Source organism: Ovis aries, chromosome 7, assembly GCF_016772045.2.
Source record: "Ovis aries strain OAR_USU_Benz2616 breed Rambouillet chromosome 7, ARS-UI_Ramb_v3.0, whole genome shotgun sequence".
Taxonomy (NCBI): domain Eukaryota; kingdom Metazoa; phylum Chordata; class Mammalia; order Artiodactyla; family Bovidae; genus Ovis; species Ovis aries.
This window is the reverse complement of record NC_056060.1, coordinates 32,063,381-32,083,251: the sequence shown is the minus strand read 5'-3', so window position 1 is coordinate 32,083,251 and position 19,871 is coordinate 32,063,381. Positions and strand designations below refer to the sequence as shown.

General features: G+C 37.8%; 1 protein-coding gene and 1 non-coding gene across 2 annotated transcripts in view; one reads left to right on the top strand and one right to left on the bottom strand.

Annotated features, from left to right (window-relative positions):
- The window catches only part of SPRED1 (sprouty related EVH1 domain containing 1), a 124,439-nt gene that overhangs the window by 91,127 nt on the left and 13,441 nt on the right, over nucleotides 1-19,871 (bottom strand). The window lies entirely within an intron of this gene.
- LOC114115935 (small nucleolar RNA SNORA70) lies at nucleotides 10,979-11,109 on the top strand. The gene has a single exon (XR_003590040.1). It is a non-coding gene; the product is annotated as a small nucleolar RNA SNORA70 (small nucleolar RNA).

Below are 19,871 nucleotides of genomic sequence, written 5' to 3'. Positions count from 1 at the left end.
CTAACTATAAATAAATGTTTGAATTTTCTCTCTTCTCATTTCACAGAAGACCCAAGATTCAGCCTATAAAGACACCTCTAATAGTATCTTAGATCTTAAAGTAAAGGTCAAAAACAAATGAATGAAGATTACTTTAAGTGCTTATAATACTTGTAGTGGTGGGAACTCTGGCCATCTAAAGGGAATATATAACACTCCATTCTAGCAGCTGCCTTGCAGGAATGCAAGTTCAGTATTAGGAAAATGTTTTGAGCTTTTCAGAGAAGCTGGAAATCCTGCCTATATCAAGTCCCTTGATTTCTTAAATACTGGTTCATTTCTATGTGGACTGGTTTCACCTGCAGTTTTCATCTTCTTTCTTAAATAGTGAATCTTTAGTTGAACAGAAATAAAAAGTTTTTATACACTTTAATGACTGTACTTCTTTTTAACTGAAAAACTATGCAAATAAACACAGCATTTAGGATCTCCAACATATTGCAAGAAATAAGAAACTTCCAGTAACCAATTAGTACTTTATCTTTAAGTCCCTAAACGTCACTTTATTTTCATTACACTTTGGTCTTAAACATGAAACACAAAAAGTGCAAAATCCAACAAATTCTTTAATAATAAGCACATGAGTGACCAGGAATTAATGGCCATACCTGCTCCAGACAAAAATTTCACTGGTTCAGTGCTGGAGAAAACTCTTCAGCATCCCTTGGACAGCAAGAAAATCAAACCAGTCAATCCTAAACGCAATCAATACCGAAAATATACTGGAAGGACTGATGCTAAAACGGAGCTCCAATACTTTGGCCACCTGATGCAAAGAGCCGACTCAATGGAAACGACCCTGATGTTAGGAAAGACTTCAGGCAGGAGGAAAAGTGGGCGACAGAGGATGAGATGGTTGGATAACATCACCGAGTCAATGGATCTGAGTTTGAGCAAACTCTGGAGATGGTGAAGGACAGGGAAGCCTGGCGTGCTTCATTCAGTCCACGGGGTTGAAGATGTTGGACAGGACTTAGCAACTGTTGTTACATGGTATTTTGCTATAACTTACTTAACTAATTTTAAAAATCTTAAGATATTAAATACCAATTTTAGCAGTTCAGTTGCTTTTTTTTCTGATAATTGTACTTCATCTCTTTTGAAAAAAAATCATTGTATAAACAAAAATTTTCTTCTAAAAAGAATCAAACAAAAAATTCATTATGCTAATGAAGAAGCTAGTCATAGAAGTACCGTGTATTATATGATTCCATTTATATGAAATATCCAGACAGGCAAATCCACAGAGACAAAGTATGAATGGTGGTTGTCTAGAGCTAGGGAGAGGGTTGAGGGCAAACGGTGAGACAGCAGAGAGGGATGGGATTTCCTCTGGTGTGCTGGGAATGTTCCACAATTAAATGCAATGATGACTACATCTCTGCAAATATACCAAAACCCACTGAATTTTACACTCTAAATCAGTGAATTGTATGCTATATGGATGATATCTCCATAAAGTTACTATTAAAAAAAACATTGGTTCAGAGGTTCCAAAACTCATGTTCATTCTCTAAGTATTATATGGAGAACTTTTTAAAAAACAGACTCCCGAAGTCTACTGGTCTTCTGCCTTGATTCCAAAAGGATGAGGCTTAGGAATGCTTAGGAATTTTAAACTTTTCTGAAGCAGATTTGATGTGTAGCTGTATTGGGGAATAATCATTTACTCAGAATATTAATAAACTATAAAACTAATCTTCATTTTGAAAAAATTGACTAAAATCTGTCATATAAATTCTATTCAGAATACTTTATTCCCTATCACTTCAGGCAATACAGCCAGGTTACTCTTGTATTTGGCTTTGCTGCTAAGTCGCTTCAGTAGTGTCCAAGTCTGTGCGACCCCATAGATGGCAGCCCACCAGTCTCCCCGCCCCTCTGGGATTCTCCAGGCAAGAACACTGGAGTGGGTTGCCATTTCCTTTTCCAATGCATTAAGTGAAAAGTGAAAGTGAAGTTGCTCAGTCGTGTCTGACTCTTAGCGACCCCAGGGACTGCAACCTACCAGGCTCCTCCGTCCATGGGATTTTTCCAGGCAAGAGTACTGGAGTGGGGTGCCATTGCCTTCTCTTGTACTCAGCTTTAGATAATTTTAAAAATTAAGTTGCAAAAGAAAGCACTAACTCAAGAATTCAATATACATAACTAAACAACTGATTTAAAATAGCGTGGCAATCTAAAATCTTTTAACAGCTCATTACCATGACTTATAAAAGGCATAAAACAGCACTTCTCTGACTACCTCTCCTAGCTCACTCACTGTCTCCAACCACAACAGCATTCTTTCTGCTCTTTAAATGGTTTCCCTCTACTCCAGATCCTCTGCACTTTCTTGGCGACTCCCCTGAGACATTCTATTGGTTTCCTCCTTAAGTGTTAGATAACACGAACCCTCCTCAAATTAGACTCACCCAGTCTAAAGGAGATCAGCCCTGGGTGTTCACTGGAAGGACTGATGCTAAAGCTGAAACTCCAATACTTTGGCCACCTCATGCGAAGAGTTGACTCATTGGAAAAGACTCTGATGCTGGGAGGGATTGGGGGCAGGAGGAGAAGGGGACGACAGAGGATGAGATGGCTGGATGGCATCACTGACTCGATGGACATGAGTTTGAGTGAACTCCGGGAGTTGGTGATGGACAGGGAGGCCTGCTGTGCTGCGATTCATGGGGTCGCAAAGAGTCGGACATGATTGAGCGACTGAACTGAACTGAATCTAAACTAGTTCCAACATCCAGCTTCCCTCCACTCTTATGTATTACACTCTATTTCTTTTCTTGGCATTATTTCCCTCATAATGCTTATGACTGTCTGAAAGTATCTTATTTACTTCTTTAGGTATTTATTGTCTATCTCCTATTAACAGAACTTATGTTCCACGTTCCAACTTATGTTGCCCTGCTTCCCTGGTGACTCAGAGGTTAAAGTATCTGCCTCCAATGTGGGAGAGCCGGGTTCAATCCCTGGGTCGGGAAGACCCCCTGGAGAAGGAAATGGCAATCCACTCCAGTATTCTTGCCTGGGGAATCCCATGGACAGAGAAGCCTAGCAGGTAGGTTACAGTCCACGGGGTCGCAAAGAGTCGGACACGACTCAAAGCGACTCCACCTCACCTTACGTTCCACGTGGGCAGGGGTGCTGTTTTCCTCATTTACTACTGTACTGAGTAGAATGTAATTAGAGATATAGTTAGTGACCAATATGTATGTAATTGTTGAGTAAAGAAACAGAAAAACATACAACCCCATCTTACTTTTAAATATGCCACACTGATAAGCCTCTGTGAAGACAATATTTGTTTTATACAATTTTTAGTACTAAGCAAGATTAAAATGTGAAAATTTCGTTCTCTAGCTTCCTCTACCTTTCTCCTGAGCCCCTTCCTCCAGAAGCAGTCATTCCCCTGCACCCTTGTGGTCAAGTAATTTTAACTTAGGACAGATAAGCCTAAGAGCCTCCAAAACCAACTCTAACAACACTGAGAGTTGCAAGCAAGTATATTCTTACAATCCAAGCAAAACCCAAAAGATATAAATTAAAACTTGTTTCAACTACGTGTCATTCAGGGAAGACTACCGAGGATCTCAGAGTGATTTGTCTTCCCAGGAAATAAGTGCACTCTGGATCTTATAAGAGCTTAAGGATGAATGGAGGTAAATTAGGAAGAAGAGGAAACATGAAGGAAGGGATAGTGCTTTTTCTTATTGAAGACTACTTTCTGCAAAGGACACCACTTTCTTCAAGGAGTTCACCATCTAAAAGAGCATGATAGACAACACAGATAGCAACATAATAATGTGTACTAAAAATAAAAACACATAGAAACATGAGCAGAGTTTTAAATATAAATGTAATAAAGTAGGAAAACACTATTTTACATAGCTTGTAGCCCAAGATTCAAATGCTGAAAAAGAAACTAATCTGGGAATGAAGACATTGTTTCAGAAAGACTTTACTACCTTGAACAGATGCTAAAAAAAATTTCAACATTAACTCTTGAAAATATTCTTGAAAGAATGTATATTGCTACAGAAATCAGTTCAGTTTAGTTACTCAGTCTTGTCTGACTCTTTGCGACCCCATGGACTGTAGCACACCAGGCTTCCCTGTTCATCACCAACTCCTGCAGCTTGCCCAAACTCATTTCCATTGAGTCAGTGGTGACATCCAACCATCTCATCCTCTGTTGTCCCCTTCTCCTCCTGCCTTCAATCTTTCCCAGCATCAGGGTCTTTCCCAGTCTTTCCCAGCATCCAGTGAGTCAGTTCTTCACATCAGGTGGCCAAAGTATTGGGAGTTTCAGCCTCAGCATCAGTCCTTCCAATGAATATTCAGGACTGATTTCCTTTAGGATTGACAGGTTGGATCTCTTTGCAGTCCAAGAGATTCTCAAGAGTCTTCTCCAACACCACAGTTCAAAAACATCAATTCTTTGGCACTCAGCTTTCTTTACAGTTCAACTCTCATATCCATACATGGACTACTGTAAAAACCGTAGCTTTGACCAGATGGACCTTTGTCGACAAAGTTAATACAGAAAAATACTTACCTGATATGTAAAGGCTATTAAAAGCTCCATAATTACTACACACCTCTAAGTGAAAATATGAGGCACTTCTTACAGCCAGCTATAGGACATTTCTGAGGAAGTTAAAACATTAATATTATAGTAATATGATTAAAGAGGAGTGAGGGAGGAAAAGAGAAATGAAGTACATATTTTAAAATTATCCTTATTTAAAATTGTGTGATCACTTTTAACACAAATTTTTCATTAGAAAAATAAGGACATTCTGTTTCCAATCCAGCCCATAGGAAGCTTGGAAGCCACCAATCTATGCTAACAAGTAAAAAGCTTAACAAGCTGAAAAATCAACACTTCTTGGGATCAGTAATAAAAGTGAGGTCACAGGGCAAACTACTGCCCCCAACCTTGAAGAGGCAGAGATTGTAGAGAATGACAGTTAATCGGATCAGAAGCCTGAGGGCAGAGAGCTCTTTGGGAAACAGTGCTGCTGCAGGGGATGAGGGTGTTGATGAGCTGCTGGAGACGGAGAGTGAACAATTCTGAGTTTAAAAATTCAGTCTTCAAAATGCACCCCACACTTCTGTTAGTTTTCCCTCCTGGCACTCTAACAAGTCCTCACAGAGAATATCAGGGAAAATTCCCTCATTTTTCCAGAAGAGGGAATTTTGAAATACACTGGAGCACACTGTTCTTAACAAAGCTTGACTTCAGGATAAATTACTTAACCAGAGTTTAACCTCCTAAATGGGTTTTCCTGGTGGCTCAGAAGTAAAGAATCCACCTGCCAATGCAGGAGACATAGGTTCAATTCCTGGGTCAGGAGTATCCCCTGGAGAAGGAAATGGCAACCCATTCCAGTATTCTTGCCTGGGAAATCCCAGGGACAGAGGAGCCTGGTGGGCTACAGTCCATGGGGTCACAAGAGAGTCAGACACAACTGGTTGACTAAAACAACAATAACCACCTCAAGTTGTATCAGAACCTAACTGACCTAAAGGAAGGTAAACAAATATCCAACAACAGCCCGATTCAGCCATCCTGTCCTCCTTAAGAGGCGTGAGGGAGAAACAGCATTTAAGAAGTTCACAATCCAGAGACACAGGATCACAAAAAGCTAAGTTCTAGAGACCAAATGTTCAGCAATGTGATTATAATTAACAATACTGAATTATATACTTGAAGTTTGCTAACTGTACATTTTAAATGTTCTTAACAGAAAAAAGAAAAAAAGTACCTATATGCTGTGATAGATATGTTAATTACACTGACTGCTGTGATTATTTTATAATGTATACAGATGTCAAAACACTAAGATGTAAATCTTAAGTATAAAGAATTCTTGTCAGTTATAATTCAATAAAGCTGGAGCAAAAAAAGACTGAAACTTAATAACAGAACTAGGGGGCTTCCCCTGTGGCTCAGCTGGTAAAGAACCTGCCTGCCAATGCAGGAGACGCAGAAGACACGGGTTCGATCCCTGGGTGGGGAAGGTCCCCTGGAGAAGGAAATGGCAACCTGCTCCAGCATTCTTGCCTGGAAAATCCTATGGACAGAGCCTGGCAGGCTACAGTCCATGTGGTCACACAGAGTCAGACACAACTGAGAGCATGGGTGCACACACACACACACACACACACACACACAATAACAGAGCTTAAAACACTTCCCTACCCATCCCCTACACACACACACACCTTACCACATTACTAAAAGCCTATTTATAGCTTTTGAGCCAATACACCATGTCTGGCTATCAAGAAAAAATTACAAGGCATATCATAATAAAAGGTAACAATTTAAAGAAACAAAGGAACAGAACCAGACTCAGACATGGTAGAGATGTTGGAATTACCAAACTAAAAATTGAAAACAACCGTGATTACTATGCTACAACACCAAGAATAAACCCTAAATGTTAACTATGGACTCTGGATGATAATGATGATTGATGTGTAGGTTCATAAATTGTAATAATGTTCCATTCTAGTGGGAGATGTTGACAACATGACAGTTAGGTACCTGTCTGGGCAGGGAGTGTGTGGCAAATCTGTACCTCCCCCTCAGTTTTGCTGTGAACCTCAAACTTCTCTAAAAAATAAGGTCTATTAAAAAAAAAACAAGAAAGCACAGTGTAGCAGTTGAATATAAAAAATACATAAAAATTAACTGGCTTTCTTCTTTACCAGTGAGTTAAGATTATAAAAAAGAACCCACAACAATAAAACATAAAATTACTAAAATGAAATGTACAGGATCAATATAAAGAAATCTTTAAAATGTTCATGAAGAGCATAAATGACCTGAACAGATAAAAGCACATTTTATGTTTTCTAAAAGCAAAATTCAATATTACAAAGATGACAATTCTGTCTAAATTCTGTTTATCTACTGGAAATTCAGTTTAAAATATCAATGGACTTTTTTGAGGAAGAAGAAGGTAACTTAAAAATAAAAGTGTTTTTAGTATATTTAGAAGCCAAGAACATTTGAGTGATCTTTAAAAAACCTAAGGGACTTCCCTAGCAGTCCAGTGGTTAAGACTCCACACTTCTAAGGCAAGGGGTGCAGGTCTGATCCCTGGTTGGAGAACTAAGATCTCATACACAACGTGCAGTGTGGTCAAAAAAATAAAAACAAAAACATAAGTCCGGTCATATGACTCTTGCTGAAAACTCTGCAAGAGCTATATATTTCACTCATATTTCACTTATATTTGGTAAGAGGCCAAATCCTGAAGACCCAGTTTTAGAGAAATAATAAGATAAAATGTGCATAATATAACTTAAAAAAATTCACAACATGCTGGATGTCATCATGGCTATTCTTTAGTAGCAGAGTCAGAGGTTACCTTTATTCTCTTCTTTTATAATCACAAAAACAATCAAAGTACCAAAATGAAGCAAAGCAATCCAAGGTCTAACAACATTTAACAGCAAAATCTATGTGGCTTTTACTATATACCCAATCTATTTGGAGTAAAATTATTATTTTTAATTCCAACAATAACCCTGCAAAATGGTGTTAATCCTATATAATAATAAGGAAACTAAAGTGTCAAGAGGTTAAGTAAGCATAAATGACTTACTTATAAGTGACTGAACAAGAATTAAAAATTTATGTTGTTGTAGTTCTCTGCAATTTAAAAAGCTGTGAAAGTAAAGAAAAAAGTCGCTCTTTATCCCCAGCTTCATTTATGTAAAAGTAAGAACAGTATTTGGAATATTCTTTATCAATTATAGTTTTCATTTTTCTATAATTTTATCAGTCTAAATGTAGGTGTATAGCAGTTACTTTAAACATGATTTTAAAAAATGATTACATGATCTTGACTCCCCCTTCTGCAAAGAAACGTTTCAAATCTGTAATTGTAATTTCACAAAGTAAACATGTCCTCCTTGACAACACAACACATTTATACAAAGCCTAATACCACTTTGTGCCCTGCCCCCCAAAATGTTCAGTGTTTTAACAACTAAAACAGCGTGCTATTAAGGCTCTTATAAACTACAAGTCATGGTCCTCAGGTGAAATTAAAAACAGGTAATGTTGAAATGAAAACAGACATCACCAAACGAATTTTAATCATCATCAGACAAATTATAATGTACAAGCTTTTACTTTAAAAGCTGTAATAAGTAAAAGATTACAGTTAAGGTGTAAAGAATACATTTCTCATTGATTTTAGGAAACGGGCATCAGTTCAGTTCAGTTCAGTTGCTCAGTTGTGTCTGATTCTTTGTGACCCCATGGACTGCAGCACACCAGACTTCCCTGTCTATCTATCACCAACTCCCGGAGCTTGCTCAAACTCATGTCCATCAAATTGGTGATGTCATCCAACCGTCTCATCCTCTGTCGTCCTCTTCATCTCCTGCCTCTAATCTTTCCCAACATTAGGGTCTTTTCCAATAAGTCAGTTCTTCACATCAGGCAGCCAAAGTATTGGAGTTTCAGCTTCAGCATCAGTCTTTCCAATGAATATTCAGGGCTGATTTCCTTTAGGACTGACTGGCTTGATCTGCTTGCAGTCCAAGGGACTCTCAAGAGTCTTCTTCAGGACAGTAATTTGAAAGCATCAGTTCTTAGGTGCTTGCCCTTCTTTATCACTCAACTCTCACATCCAACAGAACATAAATACTAGAAAAACCATAGCTTTGACTGTATGGACCTTTGTTGGCAAAGTGAAGTCTCTGCTTTTTAATACACTAAGTTAGCGATTAATTCTGGATAAGAATATAGATGATCATTATCTTCTTTGCATCTGTTTTTCACTTTTCTAAAAATTAATAAAGAACTCACCCTAAAGCTAAAAATAAACTATTTCATGCCAACATTCTGCTGCCCAGCAAGAGGAACTAAACCACGCTTTCAGAGATGCTCTTTTATTTATCTGCTGTTCCTATTAAACCCCTCTAAAGAGGCAAATCATGTATTATCTTCCAACTTAATTGGCTATATTTTAGGAATTACTGTTTGATACCAGTAGGTATCAAGGACTCCAAAAATAAAGAAGAGAATGATATCCCACATAAATTATTTCCCTTAACAGAGACTAGGGGAAAAATCTGTAGTGGAAAGAACATTGAATTAACAGCCATAAAGTCAAAGTTTCCAATGAGAGTGATACAATGCAACTTTAACAGTTTGGGCAAGTTACTTTATCATTATGGCCTTAGTACCCTTTTTTAAAAAAATCAGAGATAAAGGTGCTATTTAATCAAATCCCTTTCTCATTCCCAATTTCTTTGATTCTATGAATTATCCAATAGTCACAAAATTATCCCAAGTAGTCCATCATAATACCTGTCAATTATTGGTGTTTTTCTACTGTTGAATTTTTGATGTTTCTTTGCAATGTATCAGTTACTTCTACTGTTACCCCTACTATTATTAACAGGTAGCTACCACTTCAGCACCTGCTATTTGCACAGTTCAATGCTTTCCATGAGTTAATATTTAATCCTCAAGATAACCCTCCAAAGCAGATAGAATTATTACCCTCATTTTACACACAATTTAAAAAAACTCCAAGATCACGAAACTGATAAGTGACAGAACTGGGCCTCCAACCATGGCAGAATGAGCTCAAAACCCCATATGTAGGTAAACAGAATAAACTTTTTCATCACACCCTCAACAAGAGAACTAAGGGACACTCTGAAAGTGTGAAGACAAATATAACACAAACAGTGCTTCACACAATAGGCATTAAACTTGGATTTAAAACCACTTTATGATATTTATTACATTTTCTGATCTTAGGCAAGTCACTTCTCTTTGCTTACGTGGAATATGGGGAAAATAGTATCAACTCAAGAAGTTAATGCAAAAATTAGAAGCAACAATAAAGTGTTTATTTAAGTGTGCTCAGCCAACAGATATTGTTTAAATGGTCGCATAATATTACTAAAATTATTAAGTGGCAGTACATTAAAAAGAGGCACGTATAAATATATATTAACCTAAATACTATATATTTATTTAGCATGATTTATATATAATATATAAATCTCTAAGCCATTTAGATTCTTGGACAATGAATCAGTTCACAACAGCCCCAACCCCTAATCTACCTCAACCCCTCAGCTATTTATTGAAGGGAAAAAAATACCACTGTAAAATAAACAAACAAAATTCTCAGCATGATGTCCTCCCAAAACATATAAGCACATACTCAAATACTACCAATGTCCACCATAATGCCTTAACCACAGTAAGCATATAATAAAATATTTTTTCAAACTGTAAAGACTATTTTCTGTTTTGAAATATTATACTATTTAATAATTTCCTTGAATTTTAAGAACTAGAGTGTGCCTATCTGTGCCAGAAAAGACAAATAGAATTAATGGAAATGAGAAGTGTAAGGAAGGAACTGCAGAGATACAGGGGAACAAGTGGAAAGAATCTGGACTCTGGACTGAAAAGGCCTGAGCTTATGTCCCAACTCAATCCCTTTTATCTGACTTTTAACCTTCAGCTTAGCTCTCTTCATCTGTAAAATGGGGTCTGCTCCACCAGCCTCACCCCAATGCCAATAAGCACATCTGTCGCGTCCAACTCTTTGCAACTCCACGGACTGTAGTCCACCAGGCTCCTTGTTCCATGGAATTTTCCAAGCAAGAATACTGGAGTAGGTTGCTATTTCGTACTCCAGGGGATCTTTCCTGGCCCAGGGATCAAACCTGCATCTCTTGCATCTGCTGCACTGGCAGGTGGATTCTTTACCACCGCACCATGTGGCAAGCCCATAAGCACACCTACTACTCAGGGAACAGTTTCTCAGTATAAGTCTCCAATAAAAGAAATTAAGAGTTCCTTGGATAAATGCAATGACTCTAAAGCTGTGGCAGGGAAAATATCAAATGAACGTAGAACACATTGTGAAGACAAAACGGAAGTGCTCATTTGCAGTCAGTTAAGCTGACTGTGCTCTTTTCCCCGAGGGGGCCTGGTGTACCATGGCTGCAAACAGCCTCTTCGCAGGGTATGCATCATGGTGCCTATATGGGTTGCTCTAAGGGACCCTGGAGACAGCCCTTTCCAGTGGACACTCATGACTGCCATAGTGTCCCCAACCTAGGCCCCAGACAGGTATGCACAATGCCTTTGGAAAGCCTCGGGGGACACTCGCAAGGATCCACACTGGTTAAGTCATAATGTCCATCTGTGCCAACCTACAGAACAAGAAGCAACTGACGGAAGCCCTGACTGAGAACCTGGCAGACATCACGTTAACCAAATGATCGAAGTTCCTATCATTAGTACAGGATGTATCACCATCATAGACCCCCTGAAGCACGAACACACCTTCACTCTATAGTACTGCCGCCCATAACGTTTAACTTCAATTTAATCAAGACTGAGCATCAGATAAATGCAAACCGAAGAACACTCTACAAAATACTTGATCAGTATTCTTCAAAATAGTTTCAAAATTATGAAAGAAAGACTGAAGAACTATTCCAGATTACAGGAAACCAAGAGATGTGAATACTTGCTACAACACGCAATGCTGGATTGGATCCTGAACTAGAAAAAAGGACACCAGTAGGACAACTGATAAAACTTGAAATAAGGTCTGTAGATAATATTATTACCAATATTAATTTCCTGTTTGGCTATTTAAGATACCAACATTTTAGAAAGCCAGTCGAAGAATAGGTGAATATTCTTGGTACATTTTTTCTTATCGTTTTGTTAGGTCTAAAATTATCTCAAAGTAAGACTGTATACACACATGAAATTTCTGAGGAAACACAGCAACATGAGAACTACTTTTTGCTTGCTTTACCAGTATCTGCCACAAACTTCTGAAAGCTCTTTAGCATACAATAGAGAAAAATTCTCAAGATTATGTAGGCTGATGAGAGACAATGACAAAACAGCATGTGTATGTAAACCCTTCAATGCTTCTACCTTGACCTCTCTGCCCATAAAATCTATAGTTTTTAATATAATAATTAAGAATAAACAGAGAAAACTTACAGTAGGTTCATTAAGTTCATGGCAAATCACTTGAGGAGTTTGGAACCTCAACAATGTACTTCATCTAAAATGCCTCCTTTGTCTTCCTATCAAATTTAGGCTGCTTGTACCATTTATCTATCTTTGATAACACAGCTAATGTTCTTACACTAAAACCTGACCCAGGTGGACTAAAATATTACAAATGACTCATTTCAAAGCTCTTGCTAGTCAAAGAAATGATTTTTTAAAAAAGAAAAGATTAAAGTCTTTTTAAGTAAACATTAATATATATAATTTTATTTATATATACTAGATTTATATATATCAGATATATATATCCAGTTCAGTTCAGTTGCTCAGTCATGTCCGACTCTTTGCGACCCCATGAATCACAGCACGCCAGGCCTCCCTGTCCATCACCAACTCCCGGAGTTCACTCAGATTCACGTCCATCGAGTCAGTGACGCCATCCAGCCATCTCATCCTCTGTCGTCCCTTTCTCCTCCTGCCCCCCATCCCTCCCAGCATCAGAGTCTTTTCCAATAAGTCAACTCTTCACATGAGGTGGCCAAAGTACTGGAGCTGCAGCTTTAGCATCATTCCCTCCAAAGAACACCCAGGACTGATCTCCTTCAGGATGGACTGGTTGGATCTCCTTGCAGTCCAAGGGACTCTCAAGAGTCTTCTCCAACACCACAGTTCAAAAGCATCAATTCTTTGGTGCTCAGCTTTCTTCACAGTCCAGCTCTCACATCCATACATGACTAATGGAAAAACCATAGCCTTGACTAGATGGACCTTAGTTGGTAAAGTAACGTCTCTGCTTTTGAATATGCTATCTAGGTTGGTCATAACTTTCCTTTCAAGGAGTAAGCGTCTTTTAATTTCATGGGTGCAGTCACCATCTGCAGTGATTTTGGAGCCCAATTTATATATATGAAAGATTTCACATCTTTTAAGTAAACATCAATAAATGTAACTATTTATAATACATAGTCTAAAGTCATAAAAAGGCTAAGTTCACAATAATCATCTACTCTCAGCTCTAAGTTGTTAAGACACTAAATCTTTTACCTTCGTTATAAAGATTTATTTTTTTTTTTTTTGGCTACTCCAGGTCTTAGTTGCCCCATGTAGGATTTCTACCTTCACTGTGGCTGGCATGCGAGATCTTTTTAAATTGCAGCATGCTATATCTTTAGTTCCAGCCTGTTAACTTAGTTGCAGCATCTGGGATCTAGTTCCCTCACCAGGAATTGAACTCAGGGCTCTTGTGTTGGAGGCTTGGAGTCTCGGCCACTGGACCACCAGGGATGTCCTTTAATCTTTTACCTTGCTTATACAGTAAAGAATCTGCCTGCAATGCCAGAGACCTGAGTTTGATCCCTGGGTTAAGAAGATCCCCTGGAGAAGGGTATGGCTTCCCACTCCAGTATTCTTGCCTGGAGAAATTCACAGCTTCTCTGCTGGCTCAGATGGTAAAGCATTGGCCTGCAATGCAGGAGACCTGGGTTCAATCCCTGGGTGGGGAACATCTCCTGGAGAAGGGACTGGCAACCCACTCCAGTATTCTTGCCTAGAGAATCCCATGGACAGAGGAGACTGGCAGGCTACAGTCCGCTGGGTCACAGAGTCAGACACAACTGAGCGACTAACACGTCCACATTCAGACACAATCCTCCTCCTGCTGCTGCTGCTGCTGCTGCTGCTGCTGCTGCTGCTGCTGCTGCTGCTGCTGCTGCTGCTGCTGCTGCTAAGTCGCTTCAGTTGTGTCCAACTCTGTGCGACCCCATAGACGGGAGCCCATCAGGCTCCCCTGTCCCTGGGATTCTCCAGGCAAGAACATTGGAGTGGGTTGCCATTTCCTTCTCCAATGCATGAAAGTGAAAAGGGAAAGGGAAGTCACTCAGTCGTGTCCGACTCTTAGCGACCCCATGGACTGCAACCCACCAGGCTCCTCTGTCCATGAAATTTTCCAGGCAAGAGAACTGGAGTGGGGTGCCATTGTCTTCTCTGAGACACAATCCTATCCTACCATAAAAACTTCAAAGTGGATTGAAAGGCAAGACTGTAGCTACTTTAATCACCAGATTACTGAACTACACACAAAGTTTTATACAAAACACGTAAACATATCTTTCCAAAATGAAGTAATTTTTACTTTCAATGTTTTTCCTCACTCTTCTGGAACTATCTTTTCCAATAGCAAGGAATCAAGTCCTTCATTACCAAAGAACCAATCATGTATTTCCAGTGTCAGACTGAGAACTCTGTGAAGGCAAAGACTCAGATTTTACTCATCTGTATCCCCAAAGCTTATTGGCTAAACACCAGAAAACTAAAAAAATTTTAGTTCCAATCCTTTCTCTGGCATATAATAAATGCTCAATTAATGTTTGTTTTATCTATTTCACTCAGAATCAAGATTAATGACTGTGCCAAAGCTAAGAGCAATGTAAAAACCAGAAAAAGGTCTAAATTTGACTAGTAAGAAATGCTCCAACATCCTGATCTCTATCTGTTTGGCTGTTTCTATCAGCCTACCACTTCAACACACATGTATGACTGATCCTTATAGGGCTCACTGCACTGAAACATTTAACTACTACTAAATGTACAGCACACACATGATGGATTTGAATTAACAGACTTTTCTTTATTGAAACAGTTCTAAGTACTATTTTTACAGCACCTAAACACTTCAAGATCTGAGGTTGAGATAATAATATACTACTTTGGCAAGATATATGGATAATTAAGTATATATAACTATATATATATATCTGGAACTTTGTCATTCAATAGTAACCAAATAAACTGTCATCTATCACTAGAATCAGAATTTTAAAATATTTTCTCTTAACTCAGTATCTAAAGGGTAAAACAAAACATTTACCGAGCAACTGGCAGCAGGTTACAAAGACAACTGGCTTAAAAAAACAAAACAAACAAACAATAAAACCCCTCAAGAACAATACCTACAAACACTAAAGGAAAATATTTCATTCAGCTCAACAGATGTATACACAAAAGCCTATGCTGCAATCAGTATACATTCACGTCCATGCCAGAATTTTGTTAGCTACTTAATAGCTTACTGATGTACAGATAGTCGTTCAGTCGTGTCTGACTCTTTGCAACTCTTTGACTATAGGCCCCCAGGCTCCTCTGTCCATGGAATTCTCCAGGCAAGAATACTGGAGTAGGTAGCCATGCCCTTCTCCAGAAGATCTTCCCAACCCAGGTCTCCTACACTGCAGGCAGATTCTTTGTTGTCTGAGCCACCAGGGAAGCTGACAATATTCTATTAAAAATAAAGAATTAACTTTAAATCAAATTTGACAATGAATAAAGCATACTAAACTGTTTCACATCTTAATATTTAAGAAAGAGAAAATGTGAAAATTTTCTATATAGGAGATTATGTCAAGTTACAAAATACTAGAGCCCAAAATGCTAGGTATCATCTGAACCATCTTACTCCTTCTACAAATGAGAAAACTTCGGTTTTTTAAGAAATTGCTTTTTAAAGGAAAACTACACAATGGACAATGCTAACACAAAATAATATAAGGAAACAATAACCAAAACTCACTATCAAAAGCAAATAAAGGCCAAGAAACCGATGGGGACAGAGGAAAAGGAAAGGAGAAGGTGAATCCATAAATGGGCATTTGGAAAGGTAAGATATCACAACAGCTCAGAGGCTGGCCTCTGAAGCCCGACCTAACGAAGTCTGAATCCTATCATGTACTAATAGGTTAGTCCTCTCATGCCTCAGTTTCCTCATCTATAAAACAGATGTAACAGTACCCAATAGGATGGATGTGGGAATTTAAAAATTTATTAATTCATGTAAGCATTTAGAACAGTGTCTGTCACACAGTAAGCAAAAAAAAAATGTTAGCAAATACCATCTGTTATAAAAACGCAGTTTTTATACCCCTTTTCTTACACTGCCAGTAGAAGTACAAATTGGAACTACATGGGGACAGTTTTGTATTACCTTGTAAACTTGAAAATTTACAACATAACTTAAATCCAACTATTTTAACCTTAAATACATTAAAGAGAACTTTTACCATTAGAACTTTTGCATTAGAATATTGCAAAAATGTTCACAGTGGTAACACTCATGATAGCAAATACCTAAAAATAACTCAAATATTCTCAGACAACAGACTGTCTATATTATGGTAATGTAACACAATGGAGTATTACACGGCAGGGCAAATGAATAAAAAACAATAACAAAAAGAACACAGACATCTTGATACATTACTGAGCATAAAAATATCAGTTCAGGAGTTAATATATACTAAGTATATTTCTTTTGTTGTTGTTGTTTAGTCATATGGATTGTAGCTTCAGCCTCCTCTGTCCATGGGATTTTCCAGGCAAGAATATTGGAGTGCACCGCCATTTCCTTCCAGGAGATCTTCTCAATCCAGGGACTGAACCTGCGTCTCCTGCATTGGCAGGCAGATTCTTTACCACTGAGCCACCAGGGAAGCCCATATTCCCTTTATAGATTTCAAAACTAATGAGACACTGTTAGGCATACATATATATGATAAAGGTTTTTTTTAACAGGAAGTAAAGGAAATCAACCCTGAATGTTCACTGGAAGGACTGCTGCTGAAGCTCAAGCTCAATACTTTGGCCAATACTTGATGTGAACAGCCGACTCACTGGACAAGACCCTGATGGTGGGAAGGATTGAAGGCAAAAGGAGAAGCAGGTGGCAGAAGATGAGATAGATAGCATCGCCAACTCGATGGACATGAATGTGAGCAAACTCCTGGATATAGTGGATACAGAGAAGCCTGGCATGCTGTAGTCTGTGGGGTGGCAAAGTCAACCTCATGGACAACTCAGTCCCTGAACAACAGCCACAAAATGATAAATACACAACACATGGCAAAGTAACCTTTAGGAAGAGGTCAAAGGAACATAACAGCAGTATGTTAGGTAGATTTTAGCTATCATCAATGTTCTGATTCTTGGATTATACTAAGTGAATACTTGTCAAGTAAATAAAAAAGTAAAAATAATAGATTACAGAGGTCCATACATAGACCAATGATGACAGTATGAACCAAGATAATCATTAGTCTAATTCTGTGCACCAAAGGTTTTTAAAAAAAAGAATTGAAAGTTAATCATAATCTGCTTTGGAATGAAAGGTCAAATGAGATAATTCATGTTTGACATACAGCAAAATACTTAATACACTTCAGCTATTAATATTATCCAAAATGGAACAATGTATCAGGATAAAATTCATATGATGTATAGAATAAATCGTAGAATAAAATCCTATGATATATTTATAGAACATTTATAGATTAAAATCTCTTCTCACACTAAACTAACCTCTTTCCCATTTCCTAAAGTGGAAATCAAATCTAAAAAAGACAGAAGCGGGCGTGCTGCAGTCCACAGGGGTCACAAAGAGTTGGACACAACTTAGCGGCTGAACAACAACAAATAATCTTTAACTTAGCTATACTTTTTATATGTACCAATACCATTTAGTTCCCCAAACAGGCCCAGACATTTCGATTCTAATTCCTAGGCTTTCCTCTTCTTCCTGAAGTCTTCTAAAACCTTTCCTTTTTCTGCCTTCTCTGCTTACTATTTTTTTTCCCAATCGTCTAAAAAACACTTCTTCTCCCCATTGGTAAATCAAAACTCATACATACACAAATCCATTTTTATAAAGTTTTCATGCAAAAAGTAATTTATGGGTAAGAAAAGATAACTGTCTTCATGAGCACAGATGCTCAGACACTAAAAGACTTGCTCTAACTCACATAAGTAAATGGCAAAACTGAGACTAGAATCTGAGTTTCTTTTCTTTTCTAAATAGATTTCCAGATTTCATAATGTGCCAGTTGGCATAATTCTATTCTTTCTGATACAGGTAACTCACTGTCTATATAAATCATATGATCTGTGTGACATTTTTAGAGAAACAAATCTTAAACTTAAAATCCTTTCTATGTATTTTTTGCCTTTATAAAACTTTTAACATGAGTGCAAAAAAGAAAACTTCCTCTATGGGTAATTTCCTGCTACATTCCAAGATTCCTACAATGTCACTGTATTCTTTTTGTACTTCAAAAAGTTTCTATTAATCTTTGCTGGATTTTTACGTTCTTACTTTTTGTTTGAAAATGGCATCTGCTGTAATTACAGTGCACAATCATGACTTGCCCTTGAGCAACACCCTAATGTACCCTAAATGCTACCTCTAACCAGAGTACACTTCCTCCCAGAAATGTGCCACACAAGTTAGAGGCATATAATGCCATAAGATATAAATACACAAAGACTTTACAGGTAAAAGTTGTCCTTTTTTCCTAATATAAATGATTAAAAACATTTCATTTCATATTGAAAACACAACTCAATTACTGACTAAAATGCAATATTCATAGTATCTTTGAAATTGTTTATCAGATTTCAAAATAATTATATACTTTTTACAAGCTGCTTTGGGATACATTCCCAAATTCAGGAATGATAAATTCGGGGCACTTCAGCAAAAGAAATATGAGACACAATGATGTAACGCTTATTATCTATAACCTAGTTTCAGTGACTCAAATCTTAATTCCTCTACAATGCCTCACAACTCCACCCTGAAATACACTGCCCTGAGAATCCTATACCTTTTCATATTATCTATTTTATTGAAATAATAAGCTGAACATAAATGTAAATCTTTAGTACCAATAAGGAGACACATCCTTAAAGGACAATATTCCATAAATGGAACTGTAGTTCAGAACCTGGAACTTTTAACTATAAGTGTCTTAAGCAGCATTATTTTTACACAGAATAGATAAAATATTCTATAATTCTAATCTATAGAATACAGAAATCAGCTTGTGTCATCATAAGTTCAACTTGTTTTACAAAAGGTTTTGTGTGTGTGTATGTATGAATGTATATATGTACCTATTGAGTTGGTGATGGACAGAAAGGCCTGGAGTGCTGCGATTCATGGGTTCGCAAAGAGTTGGACACAACTGAGCGACTGAACTGATGCACACTTTGTTAAAAAATATAAAGTATTTGTTACTGTTACAGTCAAGAGTTTAAAGCTACTGTTTTAGGGCATGGGCCTTGGAGTCTTCACCAGCTATGCAACTTTCTTAAGTCCCAGTTTTCTCACCTTTGTAATTGCAGGTAATAATAGTAATAACATTTCAAATAGCTGTTATCAAGACTAAATCTAACAAATTTAAGACAATGCTGCTAAGTCGTGTCCGACTCTGTTCGACCCCAAAGATGGGAGCCCACCAGGCTCCGCCGTCCCTGGGATCCTCCAGGCAAGAACACTGGAGTGGGTTGCCATTTCCTCCTCCAATGCACGAAAGTGAAAGTGAAGCCGCTCAGTCGTGCCAGACTCTTAGCGACCCCATGGACTGCAGCCTACCAGGCTCCTCCGTCCATGGGATTTTCCAGGCAAGAGTACTGGAGTGGGGTGCCATTGCCTTCTCTGAAGACAATGCTGGTAGTCATTCAAACATTAGCTGTCACTTAATTACATATTGGGAGCAACGTAAAAAACCCACAAGGTACTAAAGAATAAAAATAAAACCTAAGAAATATGAGAATGCATTTATAAATAATCCACAATAGGCAAAAAATACAATTGTTTGGAAGCAACACTTCATAATTAGAATTTTTTTTAAGACCACATATTCTTTGACATTAAGTATTTCACTCCCGTAAATGTATCCTAAGAAATTAATTGAACAGAAAAAAAACAAATGTATGCAGAAAAGATGCTCATTACAATTTTATTGATAAGCCAAGA